This window comes from Saimiri boliviensis, chromosome 9 (genome assembly GCF_048565385.1).
Source record: "Saimiri boliviensis isolate mSaiBol1 chromosome 9, mSaiBol1.pri, whole genome shotgun sequence".
NCBI classification, from domain to species: domain Eukaryota; kingdom Metazoa; phylum Chordata; class Mammalia; order Primates; family Cebidae; genus Saimiri; species Saimiri boliviensis.
The window spans coordinates 115,002,251-115,025,764 of NC_133457.1; the positions used below are offsets into that span (position 1 = coordinate 115,002,251).

Sequence of the window (23,514 nt, forward strand, 5' to 3'; positions counted from 1 at the left end):
ACTGCCTAAGGACCCGGTAACTAAGGAACAACCCCCAATAACTCTGCCAGGGAGCTCTGCCAACTTAGCTGAAGTTGGAAACAGACACACAGAAAAGACCAAAGCAGTGGTCTTCAACCCTTCCCACATATTAGAATCACCTGGGACACCTTTTTACACATCCGTGCCAGGCTGCAATCCAAACCAACTGAAGCAGAATGTCTGAAAATATTTTTTTTAACTTCAGGTGAATCTAAGGAGCAACCAGTGTGGAGGATGAGATTAGGTGGGAGAAGTCTTAAGATCCTCGTGAGAACTACAGCTTGACCTCAAGTGATTAGAATCCTTCCCCATGTGCAAGGAATAATTGAGGACATGCACTCTTCAGGGGAGTCATCTCAGCTCCATTAAGAGGATTTGTGCCAAGTCATCCATCATTCCACAGATATTTATGGAGCACCTGCCTGGCACTGCCACAAGATGTTGGAGATGCAACCCTCCACAGCCACAGCCTCTCCCATCATCATACTTACGCCCTGAAAGCAAAGCAGCCCAGCTACGAACAGGGTTTTCCAAATTGCACTCAGACCAGTGGTTCTTAACCCAGACTACACATTAGAATCACCTGGAGAGCTGTTAAAATTTTTATTCAAATACCTGAGCACCACCAGACATCAATTTGATCAGAATGTTTGGGGTTGGGACTCCGGCATCGGTATTTTTTAAAAGCTTGCCAGATGCTTCCAGTGTGTGCCAGAGAGGAGGATCTCTGAGCGGTACCTCCTGGTTGCGGAGCACAAAGAAGTCCCAGCCTTTGTTTCCTAACTACAAGCACTTCTAAGCCATGTGTATCCAACAAGCATCTTGGGGGTGCCTGATGCATTTAGGTAGAGGAGGGAAGAGTAATGACCCCAGCTAGGATACTTAGAGACAAGTATCTAGAAAGAGGTGGATGCTTCTGGGTCCTTATGACAGGGACCCAAGGTCCAGCTGATGAAATTTTGGCCAATAAGCAAGAAAACCAGGCTTCCCTGTGCTTTAGAAAAGGAGAAAAGCTGGGGATGCCTCCTCACATCCTTCTCATCCCTCCATCCCATAATTATTAAGTGCCACTAAATCTAGTGGACGCTTGTTGATTGTGCCTACCCAGAATAATTTCCCCCTTCTCATAACTGCACCCCAGTGCGTTCCTTGGGGAAACTCCTCTAAACATAGTCTTGGTAGAGTGATCAACCTAGCTGCCCCACCCTCCCCTAGCAAAGAAGTGGACCCAAATTGGGTCAATCAGAGAATTTTATCTCCACTAGCCTGTGAGATCCACTAAGGCAGAAGCTATGACCACCTCATTTGCAGCTTTATGTACAATGGATGTATGGATAAATGGAGGATGGATGCATGGATGGAAGATGGATGGGTGGATGGATGGATGGGTGGATGGATGGATGGGTGGATGGATGGGTGGATGGATGGATGGATGGATCGATGGGGATGGAGGGATGATGGATGGGAGGATCGATGGGTGGATGGATGGGTAGATGGATGGGTGGATGCATGAATGGATAGGGGATGGAGGGATGATGGATGGGTGGATGGATGGATGGGGGTGGAGGGATGATGGATGGGTAAATAGATGGTAGATGGATAGTTGGAGGATAAATGGATGAAGGATAGATGAATGGAAGATAGATGGATAGGGAGTGGATGGATGGATGAGTGGATGAAGGGTAGATGGACAGATGATGGATGGTAGATGGTGGATGAATGAAGGATAGAGGGATGGATGGATAGATGAAAGGGTGAATGTGTTGCATGCATGAATGGATGTATTAATCAATGGAACGGTAAGTGTTTGCCTGGATGGATGCAGAGGGTTACTTGCTTTAAAATCCTTAAGAGTTTTCTTTAAGGGTTCTCCTCCTTGAGGCTTACCCTGGCTACCCAATTGCTAGAGCAAGAACCTAAATTCTTACCCCAACACCACATCCTCTTCAGATACCCAATAAAATGAGATATCAAAGGAAAGATTACTTTCCAACTGATCAAGTGCTACAAAAATTTCAGCCTGAGGACAATCTAAACTCTAACTGCCTTACTTGTCTCTCTGAACAGTGGATATATTTTGAAAGGTTCCAGGATTTGGAGTCTGCACTACTATAATCAGAGTTCTTTAAAAGGAAGTGGTTCAGACTAGGTGCCAACCCATAAAAGTTTCCGCTGGAGAGTGAGGAGTAAATAGGTCTTCTTCTCTACAGGCCACCTTGAAGGGTGGGAGTTCGGGCTGGGGGAAAGGAACATTTTCAATTCAAAAATAAACAATTTGTGCGCTTAGGAACAAGGCCTGGCCCTTAGGCAGTTCTTATAGCCATCCAGGCAAGAGATAAAGGGGGTGTGGACTACAGAGACATGGTAACCATAGAGATAAGAGAACATGGAAGGATTCACAAGACTCAGACTCTCATCCTTTGATCCATCTGTGAGTTACTTCTCTTCCTCTTCTAGGCTTCCTTAAAATGGAGCATAATTTAGGTCCCCCTGGATAGAAATATTCAAGAAGCATTGCCTCCTGAAGCTCCTTCAAGAAGCTCCTCCTGCCATTCAAGGTGGCTCCGAGTCCCCGGGTTCCTCAAGATGGCCCTGGAGTTACCCACCACCCACAGCTCTGCCTTCCTTTCCACCTTCTGGTAGAAGGCTCATTTTTATCTACAACCTGGGTCTCTCCGCAGAAATCCAGGCTCATATATCCAACTGCCAACCCAACATTTCCATTGGGGCATCTAACAGGCATCTCAATGTGAATGAGTCTGACACCAAACCCTGTGTCTGCAGCTGCTCCTGCCTCACTCTGCCTCAACTCCAGGATGGTTCTGCCTTTAATCCAGTTCTCCAATCAAACACCAAGGAGTGGTTCTTGAGTCTTCACCTTTTGCCCGCATGCAAACCCTCAGCAAATGCAGGCAGTTGCACCAAATGTAACCCAAAGCCTCCCATTTCTCACTAACTTCACGGTTCTTCCTCCACCTCCCAAGAATCCAGGCCCTCATTATTTCTTACTTGGACAACTGCGGAAGCCTCCTCTCTGGACTTGTTACTTCCATGTTTGCCCCTATGTGGAGCAGCTAGAGGGAGCCTTTAAAAAATATACACCTGATAAACCCTCCAGTGGTTTTCCACTAAATTAAAATTAAATACAAAGCCCTTGGGCTGCCACGCCCTACGTAAGCTGCATCCCACCTGGCCCTCCTTGGGTATCACTTCTTGCCATTCCCCCCTTCTCTTACTCCCTCTGCCACCCTGATCATCCACTTGGTCCTTGAAAATGCCCATGAGTCCAGGTGCGGTGGCTCACACCTGTAATCCTAGCACTTTGGGAGGCCAAGGCAGGCGGATGACCTGAGGTCAGGAGTTCGAGCCTGACCAACATGGAGAAAGGCCATCTCTACTAAAAATACAAAAAAAAAAAAAAAAAAAAAAAAAAAAAAAAAACAATAGCAGGGCATGGTGGACATGCCTGTAATCCCAGCTACTAAGGAGGCTGAGGCAGCAGAATCGCTTGAACCTGGGAGGTGGAGGTTACGGTGAGCCAGGATTGTGCCATTGCACTCCAGCCTGGGCAACAAGAGTGAAACTCTGTCTCAAAACATATTCTCACTCATAGGCGGGTGTTGAACAATGAGAACACATGGACACAGAGAGGGGAGCGCTACACACTGGGGTCTGTTGGGGGGAAATGGGGGAGGGACGGGAGGTGGGGAGGTAGGGAGAGATAGCATGGGGAGAAATGTCAGAAATCAGTGAAGGGGAGGAAGGCAGCAAGTCACACTGCCATGTGTGTACCTATGCAACAATCTTGCATGTTCTTCACATGTACCCCAAAACATAAAGTGCAAGAAAAAAAAATTACTCATCAAAAAAAAAAAAAAAGAAAAGAAAAGAAAATGCCCACATGACCCCACCCCAGGGCCTTTGCACCTACTGTTCCCTCTGATATTGCCTGGCCACTACCTCATTTTATAGCTCAAAAGTCACCTCCTCCAAGAGACCGTCCCTGCCTGTCCTAATAAAAATCACCTTCCCCGGCATTCTCTGTTTCCTCACCCTGCTTTGTGTTCCTCATTGCCCTTTTCACTATGCCATATTTTATTCACATGTATATTTCTTCATCAGTTTGTTGCCTGTTTCTTTCAGTTAAATGCAATCGCCACACAGGCAGGGATATTTGTCTGTTTTCTTCCCTGGGATATCTAGGGTTGCCAAGCTTGGCAAATACAAACACAGGACACCCACCCAGTTAAATTTGAATTTTAGACAACAAATGCTTTTCTTAGTAGAAGTATGTCCCAAATAGTATGTGGGGCAAACATACTAAGAAATTATTCACGCTTTACCCCAAATCCAAATGTAAGTGGACATCCTGTATTTTTATGTGGCAATCCCAGCTGTATCCCAGATCATAGACTGGTACCCAGTACGTGGTAGGTTCTCACTTAAAAAGCAGCTGAAGGAATGAATGGCAGAATGACGCCCAACAGAGCCTTTACCGGAGAGATCAATCAGTGAATAAAACGGCACCGTTAGGAGAACCCAAGTCCCTCTTTGCTCAGCTTCGTGGGACTCAACAAGGATGTCCTGAAATGTAGCAATGTCTTATAGCCTTGGCAGCCCAGCATCTAGCCTGGTTCCAGTACCTGTAATTATTTGCAGAGAAATAACATTTCATCTGACTCAGTGGCTTCAGGGAAATTCTGCCTGCACATGTTGTTTAAAAAGAAAAAGAGCCTGGTACGGTGGTGCACACCTGTACTTCCAGCTACTCGGAGGCGGAGACGGAAGGATCGCTCAAGCCCATGAGTTTGAGGCTGCGATGCGTGACAATTGCACCTGTGAATAGCCACAGCACTCCAGCGGAGGAAACACAGCAAGACCCTGTCTCCAAAGTGAGCAGTGAGAGAGAAAGAGAAAAAGACTATTTATAAAGGACAATGTCTGTCATAGAAAATATGTTCTTGAGGTCTTTATAACAAGACTGGGACATTTGAATCCCTTCCACCCTTTCCAGGCTGACCTTCCTGCTGAAGATCAATGGCACGAACACATAAATGTGTGACCGAGCCTGGAGTGATCTTGTGGTACATTAAAGGACAACTCAGACCAGGAGCGGTGGCTCCCACCTGTAATCTCAGCACTTTGGGAGGCCGAGGGAGGCGGACCGTGAGGTCAGGAGATTGAGACCATCCTGGCGAACATAGTGAAACCCTGTCTCTACTAAAAATACAAAAAAGTTGGCTGGGCGTGGTGGTGGATGCCTGTAGTCCCAGATACTCAGGAGGCTGAGGCAGAAGAATCACATGAACCCGGGAGGCAGAGGCTGCAGTGAGCCAAGATCGCACCACTGCACTCCAGCCTGGGTGACAGAGCGAGAATTTGTCTCAAAAAAAAAAAGAGAGAGAGACAGAGAGAATAACCCAGAGCTGGGAGGCCCAGAATCTAAACTGAGTTCTTCCTCTAACTCACTCTGTGACCTTTAAGCAAGATATCTCCTGTGCCTCAGTTTCTCCATCTGTAAATTGGGAGGAGATGCATTAGATAATACCTGTGTTACCATTTCAGCTCTAAAATTCAAGGACTGTTTAACACTAACAAGGAAAATCAAGCTTGTCTGAGTAGCAGCCAGGGCTCACTCATGGGCTGTGACATGCAGAGTCACACAGCACCCCACACCTGGAACAGCCTGTGCTTAGAGGGACCCTGCACTTGGTGGAATGCTCTGCTGTTGACGTTTTTAAAATTCTAAATACTTTTTGAACAAGAGGCCATGCTTTTTAATCTTGCAAAATGCCCTGAAAGTGCTGTGGCCGGTTCTGATAGCGCACAGGTGCTCCTCAACTTATGTGGGTGACATCCTGGTATAACCGCCACACATTGAAAATATTGTGGCCAGGTGTGGTGGCTTACACCTGTAATCCCAGCACTTTGGGAGGCCAAGGCGAGCGGATCAGGAGTTCGAGACCATCCGGGCCAACATGGTGAAACCCTATCTCTACTAACAATACAAAAATTAGCTGGGCATGGTGGCACGTGCCTGCAATCCCAGCTACTTGAGAGACTGAGGCAGGAGAATCGCTTGAACCAGGGAGTTGGAGGTTGCAATGAGCTGAGATCAGGCCACTGCACTCCAGTCTGGTGACGGAGCAAGACTCTGTCTCAAAAATAAAATATTGTTAAGTTGAACATGCATTTAGGCAGGGCATGGTGGCTCACGCCTATAATCGTAGCACCATGGAGGCTGAGGCAGGAGGATGGCTGAGGCCAGGAGTTTGAGACCAGCCTAGGCAACATAGCAAGACCCCATCTCTATGAAAAATACAAATAAATTAGCCGGGCTCCCATTGGAGCCCAGGAGCTTAAGACTGCAGTGAGCCATGATCGCACCACTGCATTCCAACAGAGCAAGACCCCACCTCTAAATAATAATAACAATAAAGATGTTAAAATGCATTTAATACGCTTAACCTACTGAACACCATAGCTTAGTCTAGCCTACCTTCAACATGCTCAGAACACATTCACCTACACAACTGATTTTGGGCAAAATCACCCAACACAAAGACTACTTTATAATAAAGTGTTGAATATCTTCTGTAATTTATTGGATACTGTACTGAAAGAGAAAAAGAGAATGGTTTATGGGTGCCCAAAGTACAGTTTCTACTAAATGCACATTGCCTTCACACCGATGTAAGGTAAACAAATTCTGTCAAACATCGTAAGTCAGGGACCATCTGTATAACAGATAAGTTACAAATTTTCATCATGAACTCCATGTTCTAACAACCCCCCATTGTAATAAAGCACAGCTTATATAAGGCAGGCACTGAAACGTTTTAAGTTGGATTCAAAAAGTGAGAATATTCTTTACCAGACTCCAGAAACAATCTCCCTTCGACTGAAGCATTCCCTGGGACTCATGATCACTCTAGGTCAGGCGTCCCCAAATTACGGCCCGCGGGCCGCATGCGGCCCCCTGAGGCCATTTATCCAGCCCCCCCGCCACACTTCAGGAAGGGGCACCTCTTTCACTGGTGGTCAGTGAGAGGAGCACAGTATGTGGCGGCCCTCCAACAGTCTGAGGAACAGTGAACTGGCCCCCTGTGTAAAAAGTTTGGGGCCGCCTGCTCTAGGTGTTAATCTAGAACTTAAAGACAGATGCATTTGACTCCAGCAAGGCTGGCACTAGGGTGAAGCAAGAGAGGCAGAAGTAGGCCAGGCACGGTGGCTCACACCTGTAATCCCAGCACTTTGTGAGGCCAAGACAGGTGGCGGATCACAAGGTCAGGAATTCGAGACCAGCCTGGCCAATGTGGTGAAACCCTGTCTCTACTAAAAATACAAAAAATTGGTCAGGCATGGTGGTGTGTGCCTGTAGTCCCCGCTACTCGGGAGGCTGAGGCAGAAGAATCACTTGAATGCAGGAGGTGGAGGTTGCAGCGAGCTGAAATTGCGCCACTACACTCCAGCCTAGGCAACAGAGAGAGACTCCATCTTAAAAAAAAAAAGAGGGCCGGGCGCGGTGGCTCAAGCCTGTAATCCCAGCACTTTGGGAGGCCGAGGCGGGTGGATCATGAGGTCAAGAGATCGAGACCATCCTGGTCAACATGTGAAACCCCGTCTCTACTAAAAATACAAAAAAACTAGCTGGGCGTGGTGGCGCGTGCCTGTAATCCCAGCTACTTAGGAGGCTGAGGCAGGAGAATTGCCTGAGCCCAGGAGGCGGAGGTTGCGATGAGCCGAGATCACGCCATTGCACTCCAGCCTGGGTAACAAGAGCGAAACTCCGTCTCAAAAAAAAAAAAAGAGAGAAAGAGAGGCAAAATTAAAGAGGGCACCAAAAACTCAGTAATCAGATAAATTATATCTTCACACCATGTTTTAAAACATCAAAATGAGTGCAAAACAAAAAATCCTTGGTGAACAAGCTATTAGAATTTTAATAAAGACCATCAGTAACAGTCCATGTGAGCTATACTGTACCCTAAGGCCAAGGGAAAAATGAGTAATGTTGATCTTGTCTTTATTTCACATTTGTATTTTATTTATTTTTTTTTTTGAGGCAGGGTCTCACTCTGTCACCCAGGATGGAGTGCAGTGGCACGATCATGGCTCACTGCAGCTTCAACTTCCCCAGGCTCAGCTGGTCCTCTTACCTCAGCCTCCTAGTAGCTGGGACTACAGGCTCCTGCCACCGTGCCCCACTTTTTTTTTTATTTAGAGACAAGGTCTCACTATGTCACCTAGGTTGGTCTGGAACTCCTGGGCTCAAGTTAGCATATCTGGCCTTTTTTTTTTTTTTAAGTTTATCATGGATTTTTGCCATTAATTTTGTTTTAAAAATATTATATTAAAATATGGTTCATCCTGGGCCCATGCCTGTAATCCCATCATTTTGGAAGGCCGAGGTGGGAAGATCGGACGAAACCAGAAGTTCAAGGCCAGCCTGGGTAACATAGTGACACCTCATCTTTACGAAGACAAAACAGGAGGAGGGCTTGAGCCAGGAGGTGGAGGCTGCAGTGAGCCGTGTTCATGTGCACCGTACTCCGGCCCAGGTGACAGAGCAAGGACCTGTCTTGAATATATAGACATTTCATGTGCGCACATGTGTTTGTGTACTTGTATGTATACGGTTCATCCCCATGACTGAATTTCTTGCATTTGCTCCCCCAAACGCCTCATTGGCAACCTCATGCTCTTGCAAAGCCATTTTCAGGGATGAGCTCCTTATAAATTAAGAAAACAAGACAGTTTCAAACCCAACTTGCACTCCAATCTATCATCTCCTACGTAGTCTTTTAAAGCCCGAAGAGGGCTTCTCTGTTGAGAGAAAAGTATTTTCGAAGAGGGGATTGCAGCCAAAGGCAGTTAGTTGCATAGCCACCCTCCCACTGGGCAGGCACTGATGGCCATCGGTACCTTCTAAGACAGCAAGGTTCTAATAAAAGCCAGCGCTCAAGTCAAGCTGTGGACTGTAGGGAGATGCCCCATGTGACAGCAGCAGATGCCACAGGTCCCCAGCAGCTCTGCCAATCCGGCCTGCAGGCATCTTAGGTTTGCCCTGCCCAGTCACTTCTTTTCAATCTGAACTAACATTTTTATTTTTTTAATTCAATTTTATTTTATTTAAGTTCCGGGATACACGTGCAGAAAGTGCAGGTTTGTTTCCCGGTGAACATGTGCTGTGGTGGTTTGCGGCACCAATCAACCCGTCACCGAGGTATTGAGCCCTGCGTGCATTAACTGTTTATCCTGATGCTCTCCCCTCCCCCACCTTCCCAGCAAGGCCCCAGTGTGTGTGGTTCCCCTCCCTGTGTCAGGTTGAACTAACAGTTTTAAATTGGGAAATTTCACATAAAAATCCACATTTCCAACTTCTTAAAAAAAAAAAAAAAAAAAAAAAAAGGCAGGCAGATCCAACCACTCAGGTTCACATTCCCATATGGACCAATCAGCTGGAGGTGTGTAGAGGCTGTTCCCTGGGCACGTGTCTGTTGCCCCCACCCCAGTTCCCTCCAGCCCCCAGCTGCTGCCTCATTCATCCGTGCCACCTGCCGGGAGCACGTGAGCGTGAGCACCTGGGCTGTGGGTTCTTGATTCCTTCCACCCAGCCCCTCCACAAACACTTGGCCCTGGTTTTGTTTCTCCGCTTTGTTCCTTGCTTTCTAACACATTCCCCTCTGTCTTGGGTAACAATGTTTAGGAAAGCAGGCTCAGTAAACTTGCCTTCCCCTTAAACTACGGTCCTTGCTCTTAACTGAACAAGAGACACCGCCATCCCTCGGCCAGGGAGGCTCCATCTTCTACTAAGGCAGAGCCTCGAGGGGCAGGATGGGTAGGGCTGGTTCGTTAGCGGATAGAGCGTTGGTTCGTATCTGCCCATCCCCACAATCATTTCTCACTCAGTGTACCTGTCACCCTCGGCCCACTGTCCCCCGACCCTGTCACCCAGGCTGTCTTCCCCGGTATGCCCCAAGACCGTTTCTCTCTCTGTTCTCTTCTCTGCCATGATCTTTGCAGACTCAAATATCTGTGCCAATTTCCTAATCTTTGAAGTCAGGGAATGATGAGGACGAGCTGGCTGACTCAGAGGTACCCATCCTCAGCTCCCATCCACACAGCTGAACCCTGGAGCCCACCCCCACCCCCCGTCTCCCTCCAAAAAAGCACAAGACATAGCCGTTCTCTCCCTCTTTCGCTTCTCATCAACACAATCATTAAACTTCCCCTAAGCTCACAGTCACTTCGCTTGTGAGTGACTTCCCAGGATATGCCTCCCCCAACTTCACAAAAACATCTTCATCTGACTTTTAAATGCAAACAGGCATGTCTCACACACATTGGATTTTCTCCCCATCACCTTGCCAGGAACTCTGCCTTCTGTTAGACCCTAACAGTCTAACACCTCTGGACTCAGGGGCTCGGTGACTGAAGTGGGTCCTCAGGACCCTACAGAAAGACCCTAGAGGTTTAATAGAAAATAGCTTTAGTCCCTGTAGGAACTCTTGAAAGTTATTGAACTGGAGGAAAGTAATAAATTGAAATTAAAACAGTAAAATAATAGTGAACATGGCAGCTAACAGAAACTGACCGCTTTGCCTTTGCTGAGAGTTTCACAGACACGACTTCCTTTCAACCTTAAAACACTCCCATGTGTGAGAATTTCTAACAGCTACTTTTCAGTGAAAGAAGCTAAGGCATACAGCAGGTTGTGATGTGACTTGCAGAGTCACACATGCACCATGTCCCACACGTGTCTGATACTCATTACTGAGTCATGCTGTTCCTGGGTGATTCGCTAAGGGGGGATTTGCTGCGGGACATTTTTGGATCAAGATGAAACGCTGAAAAGTCTCATGACTGCCAGTGATAGCAGAGGGTGGAGGAAGAGCGGCTGAGGGGAATCCAGGCGTGGCTGAAATAGAAAGGCACATCTGAAGTGGTTCAAATAGTCACAGGACTGATGGCATCTACCCCTAGGTACCAAAGCCAGGGACTGTCCCCGTGGATGTATGCTCCAGGGAACACAGTTTAAGAACCTTACAGAAGAAAGCTCTGTGGATTGGGAGGCACTGCCTCTGAGCGCCTCTCCTGCCCCACGCTGGCCCCAGCCATCTTCAGCTCTTGCCTGGGCCGCTGTAGGAGTCTCCGGTCTGCTGGCCTCGCATCCACTCTTACCTGGCTAGAGGCAGATCTCCCCTGAATGGGCAGTATGACCATTTGTAAAGGTTCATGATGGCCGGGCGCAGTGGCTGACGCCTGTAATCCCAGCACTTTGGGAGGCGGGGGTGGGCGGATCAGGAGGTCACGAGTTTAAGACCAGCCTGGCCAACATGGTGAAACTCCATCTCCACTAAAAATACAAAAAATTAGCCGGGTGTGGTGGGAGGCACTTGTAATCCCAGCTACTTGGAAGGCTGAGGCAGGAGAATCCTGCTTGAACCCAGGAGGCGGAGGTTGCAGTGAGCGGAGATCATGCCATTGCACTCCAGCCTGGGTGACAAGGCAAGACTCCTCTCAAAACAGAAACAAAAAAGAAAGAAAAGGTTCCTGAGACTACACACTGCAGCCAAACATCCCCCCAGGGCTCCTGATCACCCTGAGAATGAACTTGAGACTCCTTACAAGATCCTCTGTGACCCTGTCCTGTGATCTTGCCTCCATCATGCTCCCCGCACCCTTTCTGGTCCCGCCCCATTGGGCTCCTTGGGCCCCAAGCACATGCCTCTTCCCAGGCCTTGCAATTACGGCTCATTCTGCCTGGAATGCTCTTCTTCCAGACATCACACAGATTCCTCACCGTTCGGGGGCAACCAGAAAAAGACATTGCCTTAGAGAGGAAGGGCCATCCAGCCTGAATGAGAAATCCTACTCTTGTGGATTGAAGCGTCCCTCTCTACTCCACCAAAAAATACATTCAAGTCCCAACTCTAGATCCTGTGAATAGGACCTTCTGGCAATAGTGTCTTCGAGACGTGATCAAGTTCAGATGAGGTCCTATCAGACCTAACAGGGCCCAAGCCAAGGACGGCCGCCCGCTCGCCAGAGGAATCAACACACATGCACTTGGGAAGAAGGTCACGTGAAGACAGAGGCAGAGATGGGAGCGATGCAGCCACAGGCACGGAGGGCCACGGGTCTCCAGGAGCCACTGGAAGCCGGGAGAGACAAGGAAGGGTTTCCTCCCAGAGCCTTCAAAGACAGCATGCCCCTGTGACACTCGATTCAAACTTCTGGCCTCCAGAACTATGAGAGGATAAATGTGTGTTGTTTTTTTGTTGTTTTTTTGTTTTTTTTTTTTTTGTTTTTGTGGGTTTTTTTTTTTATTTTTTATTTTTTTGAGATGGAGTTTCGCTCTTGTTACCCAGGCTGGAGTGCAAAGGCGCGATCTCAGCTCACCGCAACCTCCGCCTCCTGGGTTCAGGCAATTCTCCTGCCTCAGCCTCCTGAGTAGCTGGGATTACAGGCACGCGCCACCATGCCCAGCTCATTTTTTGTATTTTTAGTAGAGACGGGGTTTCACCATGTTGACCAGGATGGTCTCAATCTCTTGACCTCGTGATCCACCCGCCTCGGCCTCCCAAAGTGCTGGGATTACAGGAAATGTGTGTTGTTTTAAGCCATTCAATTTGTGGTCATTTGTTACAGCAGCGACTGGAAACTAATCCACCCACCCACCAGACACACACAACACACACACCCCGCAAGTCATTCTCAACTCTACTGTCCTTTTAACAATGGCAGTGGCCTTTTGAGTTCCTTTGGTCCCTGGTCCTTCACAGCGTCTGAAGTCAACCTGGCTCTTTCCTGGCACGCCTCATGAGGGCACACCCTGCATCTGCCTCGTTCACCGCTGAATCCCCAGCGTCTTGGAAAGTGCCCGGCCCACAGTAGATCCCTAAAAATTCTGATGAAAACACATTAAATGGTCAAGGGGGCATCTAAGGGGACATGGAAATTGGGCTGGGCCTTCAAGAAAGATGTGAAGGAAAGGAGCGGAAACCCAGACAGGAGGCCTCCTGCAGGCACAGGCAGGGCAGGAGCAGGAGCGCGTAGCCAGGCTGTATGGAAAGCAGCCGTTTTGCTGGAGGTGGGAGCCCTGGAGTGTCAGGGGAAAGAAACACCCAGCTGGCTTCAGCCACCCAGAGAAGCTCTGAGGAAAGGACCCCTGGATAGGCTCATTGTGATAGAGAGCCAGAGCAGGGAGAGGACAGGGGCTGCCAGGAGTCATTGAATGGTGCCGAAAGTCAGCCGAGAAGTGAGGAGATTCCCCTCACTCCAGACTTTGCGGCAGGCTGGTTCCTTCAGGGGGCTGGGGCCTTCCTCGCCAGCTCATCTTAGCTGAGTGGTCCTGCTACTTTTGGCATCAGCCGGGCCCAGGGCTGCCCCATAAAATGCCTTGACCACTCCGTCTTCTCTAAAAGGAGGATCATATTCTATGCCAACCTCTCAGGAATTTTTGGGTGTGTGTGAGACTCCAATGAGATCATATCTGTAAAGTGGCTGGCCTTAGGGTATACATCCAATAGGAAAAAGACGATCACCCTCTTTTTATGATTATTCAGCATTACAGTCAGGGAGCTACATGGGGGTGTGGGTTTCAATCCCAGCTCCGCCACTTGCTAGGGTGTGACCCTGGTGAGTGACTCTATCTTCCCGTGCAAAATGGGGACCATTAACTGCAGGACAGGAGGGAAGATGCTTAGGGTGGCACATGAAAGCCCTTGGAATGGTGCCTGGCACACACTTGGCACTCAATGAGTGGTGGCTGCTGTCATTGTCATTTTCATTTGCGGTTTGTTGCTGTTATTGGGGGCTTATTTATTCCAGACAACAACAGGAACGTAAATGCCTGCTGGATGGCCCAGGAGAAATCCCACTGAGGTCACCAGCTCTGGTTGGGAAAATGTGGAAGTCAAAAGGTCACTGTCATTTTTAAAAGGAAGCAGAAGAGAATGAGACAGTGAGAGTGCAGTGCCTCAGTTTGTCCGAATTCTGCGGTCTCAACAAGCCACAGAACTTCTACCCTGCTTCAGACATTCATAACTCATCCACTCATCCATCCCTTTAACTAAGAGAATCACTGAGCACCTACTAAGTGCCAGGCACTCCTAGCACTGAGGATACAGTGCCGACCAAGAGAGATGTGGTTCCTGGTTCCCGGAGTTCCAATCTGTTGGAGGATATGGACAAATCAGTCGGACCATCAGTGTGATTAGTACCAGGATGCCGGCAGCACAGGGCAGAGGCCAGCAGAGCAAAGGGGGCTTCCCATCCAGGCTGGGTGGTCAGAGATTCTCAAATTCCTCTTCTAGCAAAGGAACAAAAACAGGAACCAGCCAAGCACGGTGGCTCATGTCTGGAAACTCAGCACTTTGCGAGGCCAAGATGGGAGCATTATTTGACACCAAGAATTTAAGACCAGCCTAGGCAACATAGCAAGACCCCATCTCTACAAACAATTTAAAAAATTAGCCAGGTGTGGTGGTGCACACCTCTAGTCTCAGCTACCCCAGAGGCTGAGGTGGGAGGATTGCTTGAGCCCGGGAGGTTAAGGCTGCAGTGAGCCATGATCACACCACTGCACTCCATCCTGGGAGACAGAGTGAGACCCTGTCTTAAAAATAAAAAAAATAGGGGTGGGGAGGCAGGGGAGGGTGCGGAGGGATAACATGGGGAGAAATGCCAGATATAGTATGCACCTCAAGTAAAATACATAAAAAATTTTAAATAAATAAATAAATAATAAAAAATACAAACTTGACTGGCTTCTTCCCGTCAGGAAGACTAAATAATCAGTCATTTACATAGTAAGTGTGAGCTATGCAATGAGAAAACACACAAAAAAAGTATTTAGTAATTGGATTTAGGCATCGATCTTTTTTGGGAGGGACTAACTGTTGAAATAATAAATTGTACAATAGTAATGAGAGCAATTATTTTTTGAATGGGTACTTTGAGGATCATATTGTTTATTAAAAGATTGAGAACTTCCATAGATTATTTGCTGTTTCCCTGTTCCCTACCACCCTCCAGAGACTTCCGCTGTCTGGGACCTTCCCAGAATTCGGCAAATAAATAGTTAAAGCCTGGCTCAGCAGAGAAGTGTCTAGGGACCCTGCTCCTATAGTGCTGATTGGTTTATACCCGGTTGCTACAGTTATTAAATATTATTCTGGGTAATATTAATATCACTCTTTCCTAACATGGGGAAACTGAGGCACAAGTGAAGTAACTCACACAAGTGGCCGAGTCAAGATTTGAACCTCTGATTCAGAGCTCAAGCTGTTAACCTCTTGGAAGTAGCAATGTCACCTGGACCCCAGTGCAGACTCACAGAAATAGGAGACCTGGTCCCTGTCTCAGGGGGCTTGTAATCAAGCCAGGGAAAGTTCTAAATGAAGCTGGTTGTTGGAGTGTCTGGTGAACATGGGATTCTCTCTGGAGTCTGAGAAGAGAGGCTTGCAAGCTGGAGGGACTTCCTGGACAAAGGGCCATCTGAGTAGCAAGGGACGGACTAGCCAGGAGGAGGGGTCCCTGGGAGAGGCTCTCAGTATAGAAAGCAGCATCAGCTTTGGAGCTGCCACACTGGCTGGCTGGGGACTTTATTCTTCTACTAAGAGTAGAAGTCTTGTGCTTTCATTTCCCTGAGGGAAGTCAAAGCAAGGAGCCCTCGTTAACTCACAAATCAGCTGCTGCCTCAGTTTCCCCATTTGTAGCAATGAGACTTATATCCTCCACATCCTCCCATATGTCTCTTTCCCTCCCAGCATATGTCAGGGAACAACATGGTATTGGGGAAAGATCCCAGAACCAGGATCCATCCGGTCTCACCTCGGTCACCTCATCTGCCAAATGGCATAAAAAATTATGATGATGTTAGTGAGTTTCAGAGACAGCAGAGCATATGGTCAAGAGCCTGGGTTCAAAGAAAAGCTCCACCACTTTCTTCCCAGCTAACACTTGGCCCATTGCCACACATCTCTGTGCCCCGACTCCTCCTCCAGGAAGGACACCATGATTGCAGTACTTATCATCTACAGTGCTATGACAATTAAAAGACTTAATGCATGCAGAGCACCTAGCCCCTTGTCCTACTCCAGGCAATGCTCAGTTTATGTTTGCTGTCACCATCCAGGACAACAACTGCGCACTCACTGTGTGCCAGGCACCAGGCACTGTGCTCCTTATCTGCTGTGTGAACTTGGGCAAAGCTGGGTCTCACTATCCTCAACTGTCAGACACTAATGCCATTCGGTGAGTGCTGACTGCATCTTAGGTGCAGAGCTAAGCATTTTGCATGCATCATTTCATACGATGCTCTCGACAATTCTATGAAGTTGATACTGTCATTATTCCTTTTATGCAAATGAGAAAATTGAGGCTTCGCAAGCCATGATCATAACCCCATCTGTGTCATTGTCAAGTCCCAGTCAGTTTAAAAGTACCTTGAAAAGTATAAAGTACTGCATCTCTTCAGAGAACGTCTACGTCAAATCTGGTTTCTCCCCAGCATCAGTTACTGTTTCATCTCTTTCCTATAACAGTTTTTGTAGCTACTATTTATGGAGCATTGACTACGAGCAACACACCATTTTCGGCACTTTATCTGCTTATTTACCTCCTTGAATCTCGTAACAACCCTGTAAGAGAGGCATAATTATCAGCTCCATTTTACAGATAAGTGTGGCACAGAGAAGTTAAGTCACTTGCCCAAGATCACACAGTTGTGACATGGCCAGGCGGAAATTCTAATGCAGGCAGAAGGCAGGGAGGCTGGGTTTGGGAGTGAACAAAGCTCACCCCGTGTTTGTTTATTCCTGAAATACTTTCCATCATCTCACTTCAGATAAAACTGAACACACCTCTTTCAGATCTTCAGTTGTTCGCAGGGCCAGTGCTGCTTTCTGCGCAGAAAGTTTGGTATTTTTTAACACGCAAATGTTTCTCTTCTCTAATGACCCCACCCCTGTGCAGGCACACTGGAGTCTGTGTCTGAATGTAAGGGGGCATCAGGCTTCTCCTCAAGAGACCGCTGTGCAGGGCAGAGTGGAAGCATTTGGATCAGCCTGTGTCAAGCCAGCTGTCTCTGATGCCTGGAATTGCATTCTATGTGTCCAGTGAGTTGCCTTGGCAGACCAAGCGTGGGTCGCCTGGAACAATCTGGTGCCCTTGTCTCCCACATGTACACACGCGCACGCGCGCACACACACACACATGCACACGCACACACACACACACACACAGACACACTGGCGTGCCCATACCCACAATCCCTGCACACATGGGCATGGGCTGGGGAGGGTAGCTATTGAACATGCACTCACAAAATACACACACTTTGAAACCTCAGCAGAACTGGTTCACACACCTGGGCGCAGACTTAGCAGCCTCGAGAAAATTCAAGGCTTGTGTCAGATCACACAGGAAAACAGAAGCCCCATTTCTCATCCAAGTTCTTTCTCGCTCTTTCCAAACAGAGCTAAATTTGGCATTAGGCTGGCCTCCACCCCCACCATCAGAACATCAAACACCCGGTTTCAGTATTTATGACAGTAAAAACCCTTTCTCACCCTTAAAATGTCTGTCGTCTGTCTGAGAGCATCGCTTTTACAGATGATGCGATATTAGTAAAATTTTTTTTGGCCATTATGTCATAGGCTTGACAGGGGACAGGATAAACCGGTCCCCGTTAAAACGTTCAAAGTGCTGGCCGGGTCTTGCTTTCAAAAACGCAGCTCAGCTAAAAATATGTGTCATTGAGGTCTGCTGTGGCAAAGCACACGGTTTACCTAACCCAAGGCATTTGGCTTCAATCTAGTTTGTAAAAAAAAAGAAAGAAAGAAAAAGAAAAAGAAAAAAGAAAGCCTCAGGTTTATTTACTGAAATTGTCATTTCTTCCCCCCCTCCCCAGAACTGTAATCAGCCACGCAGAGCACAAAACCTACATTCAACTCTGATTTTATGACACGAGGCTAACTCCTCCTCCGCGAATTTATTTCACTTCACTCTCGAAGCCCTTCCCACTTGGCAGCCGGGCCCCGCAGCCCCCAACGCCGAGCTCCCCTCCGAAAAACACAACGCTTTGCCCGTTTCCACTTTTAAAGACCGATTCATTATTGTGGAGCCAAAGCCCCTCCGCAGTCCCGACCAGTCAACCCCCTCCCCTAAGATCCAAGTGGCGTGACACTAGGGCTAGGTCCAAGAGAAGGCGGAAAGAAGCAGAAACAGGGAAAGTAGAGTGTAATCAGATCCCCAAACAAACTGATGGTACATTGCACTTTAAAGGGGTCGCTGGAGGACTTTATCCAGCAGGCACATCCAAAAAGGGGAAGAAAATGGTTTAAATGTCCCAGAGCCTCTGCTGCTGCTGTAACTGTTAGAAAGCAAAGTCTTCCATACTGTACTTACTATCTAGTAAAATGCCAAGCCTGTTCTCTTAAAAGAAAAAAAAGTAATAATAATAATAATAATAATAATAATAATAATAATACTGCAGCGTTATGGCATTTGCTGTCAAAAGCCGAGTGCTGAAACGGTTAAACAGCCAGCGGTTAGTAGCGAGAATCCCTCCCGGTGTCCCGTGGAGGGGAAAATCCTCCCGACAGACTGGCCTAGGGAATCCCGGCTCGCGACGCTTCCCTGCCCCCGCGCAAAGTTGTCCAAAGTCGCCTTCCCAAAGGTCCCTTCCCTGGCCGGGGCGCGGGCGCCCCTCCGCGGGCCACACTGCCTGTGCGCCCAGAGCGAGCAGGGTCCCGGGCCTCCCGCACCGACCTCTGCCCGGAGCCGAAAGTGCTGCCCGGGACGGACGGGAGCAGCAGGAAAGGGCCGGGAGGAGCGAGCGGAAAAGGCTGGAAGGGATCGAGAGTCAGTTACCTTGGTCCACAGACCCCATGATGCGGAGGGGATGGCAGTGCCCCAGTCTGAACGCAGCCTCTCTCTGCATCTGGAGGGGACGGGGGCTTGGCGGGTGTTTGGAAAGGGGGGTCTGTTTGTATAGACCAGCAGCCGAGCGGGCGCCGTCTTCTCTACCGCGTGCCCGCGGGGCTGCCCTGGCCGAGGAGCCTCGGAGCGGCCCGGGAGCTGCGCGCCTCCCGGCTCCCAGCGCGGCGGAGTCGGCGCGGCTCCGCGATCGGGCTTACTCCAGAGGCAACGCGACTTCCTTCCCCGCGCTCCGTGTTTATAGGCTTTCAATGCAGTAAAATAACGGGATTCCCTCACTGTTTCCTCCTGTTTATCCAGCGCCATGGAAACCACTGGATCCCGTCCATCTCCAAAACTAAGGGCTTTCCTGCAAACTTCACACTCAGGAATCCATGACGTCGCCTCCTCCGCGGCCAGCCAGCTCCGTGGCTCCTTCGGCCGCCAGCACAAGTCCCTGATTGTTCGCGAGAAAAGTCTGGGAGAGGGAGCGAAGCGGGCGACGGCGAGAAGAAGGGGGTGGGGGCCTGCGAGTGTCCAAGTCGGCCCTGCAGGAGCTCCAGGCGGCTGTTTGCAAGGAGTGCCCCAGCCACCGCCTTCCCTGGCCCGCGGCAGCTTTTCATAAATCATGCCCGAGACTCCCAAGCCCCCCATTTGCCAAGCGGGCGCCTCTCGGAGAAAGCGGCCCAGGGTTCAAACCAACACGCCAGGTTGTCCAAGCTCCTGGACGTTCGCCCAGGGGGGCCCTTCCCAGTCCCTCACTGCCTCTGGCTGCCCAGATTTTTGTGTGTTCAGGGATGGTGGGGAGGAGGAAGAGGAGGAGGAGGAGGAAGGAAAAGATAAATAACGGTGCCTTGTGTCAACTCTCCAACTTTGAGAATTTTTTTTCAAAGAGTTTATTTTTAGATTCATTTAGAAAATCCAAGGTTTCCAGTGATGCTCAGAGGCTCCAGAAATAATGAAATGGCCAAAGAGAGGCTGAAACCAGGCAACCCATGTGTTTACACATGCTCTGAATAAACAGGAAAATAAAGAGAAGGGATATCATGAACTTTGCACGGTGTCCAGGAGAAAGTCCGTGCGATGCCACGCATGGTTCACGGCAGTAGGCCACGGGACCCCCGGAAGGTCCGTGGGGAAGGGGAGAAGGAGGAGAGGGAGAGGCGCAGCACTCAAGATGCCTTTTCTGGACTTGAACTAGGTCTGCCTCTTCACCTGCCTGCAGGGTGGGAAATTCTGAGCCCAAAGATAAAGCTGGCTTTGAAAATGGACTTCAGATACTGTTGTGAGCTCTGATAAAATTGTGGGTAGCAACCGAGGCTGGTGACTCATCACATACACACCCCCCCCCCTGCACGCTCTCACAGAGAGACTTGAACTTAAAGAGGCATTGAGAGGCAGCTGGCTCCATCCGTGGGACCACTCTGTTTTCCAGCACTGGCCCACAATAGCCTCACTGGGCAGCTTTCAGACATAACCACTTCTGCTGGAGATAGATGCTGGCCCACAGAGATCAGCTGGAACTGGGCCTGAGAAAGCCCCACCCCCAACCCCGCCCAGGGGACTCTCTTCAAGCCTTCCTCAACCAGGGTGGCCTCCAGCAGGGAAGACTGAGTTTAATGCTGTTCCCCCAAAGAGCAGCCATTATCTGTCCACCTACTGTGTGCCAAGGAATTCAAAGTAAGGAAGTCTCATTAAATCTCCAGTAAGTCAAAAATCACACAGCCACCAAATGTCTTGCAACCAATCTGCAAAGAGGGGATCCCCTCCCCCACTTTCCAAAAGGGAAACTGAGGCACACAGCAGGCAGGTGGCTTGCCTGGTGATTTACTTGGCAAATTCTGGCGTGCAGCCTTTAAGGGTGTAGAGGGGGTTCTCTTCAGCGGAGCCTATTGAGGAAGACTCATTCCCAGAGGCCTCTTTGGCCAACCATCTGAAGCAAGAATGGGGTGACTAACCGTCCTACTTTGCCTGGGATTGAAGGAGCTCCGAGAATGTAAGACTTCCAGTTTTAAAGCGGAGAAGATTCCAGGCAACTTGGGTTAGGTTGGTCATCCCAGGCATGAATGAAACTCAACTTCCTTTTGCCACTATCCAGACACCAAGGAAGCCTGCTAACCATTATCTTCTGAAGACAGTTGCTACACTTAGTAACAGTGTGAACAGCAAGCCTCACTCAGTCCCTTCTAGGTGCCAGGCCCTGAGCTACTCTCCACTGTCAATTCCCACTCACAACCCCACTGCAAAGTAATAGACTATAGCTGAAAGGGGTTAGCCCTGTGCCAACCAGTATGGCAGCCACAAGCCACAGGTGGTTATTAAAATGTTAAATAATTAACAATTACATCTAAGTGTCAGTTCTTCAGTTGCACAAACCGTATGTCAAATGCTCAAAAGCCCACACGTGGCCGGTGGCTACCAAATCGGACAGCACGAAACAGACTCTTTCCATCACCATAGAACAACTGAGAGGCCATTTAAAGCTCAGGCCCTACAGTCAGATGCTTGGCTTTGCCAAATCACCACTTACCCTGCTTTGTAAAATGGGGACACCAGGAATCCCGTCCTGAAAGATTTGTAAGGATTCAATGAGTTTATTTCATTGAAGTGCTAAGAACAGTAAAGCACATAACAAATCCTAAAAATATGAAAGAAAGGAAGGGAGGGAGGGAGGGAGGGAAAGAGAAAGAAGGAAGGAAGGAAGGAAGAAAGGAAAGAAAGAAAAAGAAAGAAAGAAAAGAAAGAAGGAAAGAGAAAGCAAGCAAGCAAGAAAGAAAAGAAAGAATCTTCCCACAGTCAAGGAATGAGTAGTGACGAAGCCAGGAGTAAGACTCTTCGCCTTCACGCCCTTCCTCTCCAGGCCCTCCTACAGCTGCCATCTCCAGATCATCAGACAAGCTCGGCAAGGTGTGCTTCCTTTCACCCTCACACTGAGCTTGATGCTGGGAGCCCCACTGACAGATGAGCAAACTGAGGCCCTGCAAATTGATGTGCACACAGCCAGTAAATGGCCGGCCCAGAGTTGAACCCAGCTCTGTTTGGCAACAAAGCATGTGTTCTTGGCACCATATCCCCTGCCTCCCAGAATCCTCCCTCGGAGCTGAGGTCTTGGAGGCCAGAAGCAAGAAAGGAAACAAGCCTGCTGGGCCCTCCTCTGGCGGACTCATTATCGGAGATAAATTTAGACTCAGTCCCACCCAAACTCAGGCCTCTGAGGCGACGCCCCAACTCCACAGGTGTCCAGCGCTGCTGAGCGGGGGATGTCTCTTGGAACTCGAAAGAATCAGCATTAGCCACATTTTTATAGAGCCCACTCTTTGTCACGGTTAAGCGTTTTTCCCTTTTAAAGCACATTAATACTACAAGGGCTGGAGCCGGGCAGTTGCAGCTGAGTCACCTAATTTGCCCTTCTGGGCTGCAGCTTTCGGCTTCTTAGTTTAGCCGTTCCTCGGATCCCTCAGACAATTTCTTTCCTCTCCCATTGCCAGGGCAAGAAATATTTTGTCCTTTTGAACTGAACCACCCACTGTTTTTCACTTCTCTCGAGCACTCTCCCTTTTTTAAGGGATGCTCCAAGCGGGGTGGGTGGGGAGCTTCCGCCCACTAAATTATCCACAAAAACTCCCCAAAATAGAGGCTCTCAGCTGGGGTGGGAATGCACCAGCAAGTAAGGAACAAGCAAAAGAGAAACTGAATCAAAGCAAATAGAAGGCGTCCAGGTGGCCGGCGCGGGACTGGTCCGGGGAGGCTGCAGAGACAGCTGGGTTGGAGGAGACCTTGAATCACCGGGGAAGCCTTTTATTAGATTCTCTTCCCTCCAACAGCCTCATCAATCATAAACACCGATATTTCTGCTGAGACACCATTTCACTGTTGCTGCCCCAAACAACCGATTCAACACCAGGGTTATTTAAAAGACGTAGGGCAGGTTAGGTGAGGGCCCCTCTCTGCACAGCTCAAGTGTCATCTCTGCGTAGGTCGGTCCCCTTGACTGTCAACCCCTTCCTGGCTGAAATGTAGACAGCAGTTAAGAATTGGTCTAGGGCCAGGCACAGTGGCCCATGCCTGTAATCCCAGCATTTTGGGAGGCCAAGGTGGGCAGATCACGAGGTCAAGAGATCGAAACCATCCTGTCCGACATGGTGAAACCCCGTCTCTACTAGAAATACAAAAAGTAGCCGGGTGTGGTGGCGCACACCTGTAATCCCAGCTACTCAGCAGGCTGAGACAGGAAAATCGCCTGAACCCAGGAGGCGGAGGTTGCAGTGAGCCAAGATCATGCCACTGCACTCCAGCCTGACCACAGAGCAAGACTCCATCAGGAAAAAAAAAAAAGAATTGGTCGAGAGTTCTACATGTCTCAAACCTAGAAAGCAGGACCAACGCAGATGTCTGAAAGGTTTATTGACCTACCTAGAATAACGATGAACATTTACAGAGCAATTGCTATATGGTAGGCATTAATGCGTTAAAATCCTGCTGACGACCTTATCATGATCATTTGGCGGAGGAGGAAACTGCGGCACAGAGAGGTCGCAGAGTCTCCCCAAGGTTGCACAGCCAGTA

At 48.8% G+C, this 23,514-nt stretch overlaps 1 protein-coding gene across 3 annotated transcripts in view; it reads right to left on the reverse strand.

The window, feature by feature from the left end:
- NFATC2 (nuclear factor of activated T cells 2) overlaps positions 1-19,184 on the reverse strand; it is a 180,071-nt gene extending 160,887 nt beyond the window's left edge. For 2 of the 3 annotated variants that reach the window (XM_074406662.1, XM_074406663.1), the window contains exon 1: positions 18,904-19,184. The gene's annotated coding sequence lies outside the window, so the exon portion shown is untranslated. The remainder of the gene's footprint in view (positions 1-18,903) is intronic. The other variant, XM_074406661.1, reaches the window with a different exon arrangement.
- Between the last annotated feature and the right edge of the window lie 4,330 nt (positions 19,185-23,514).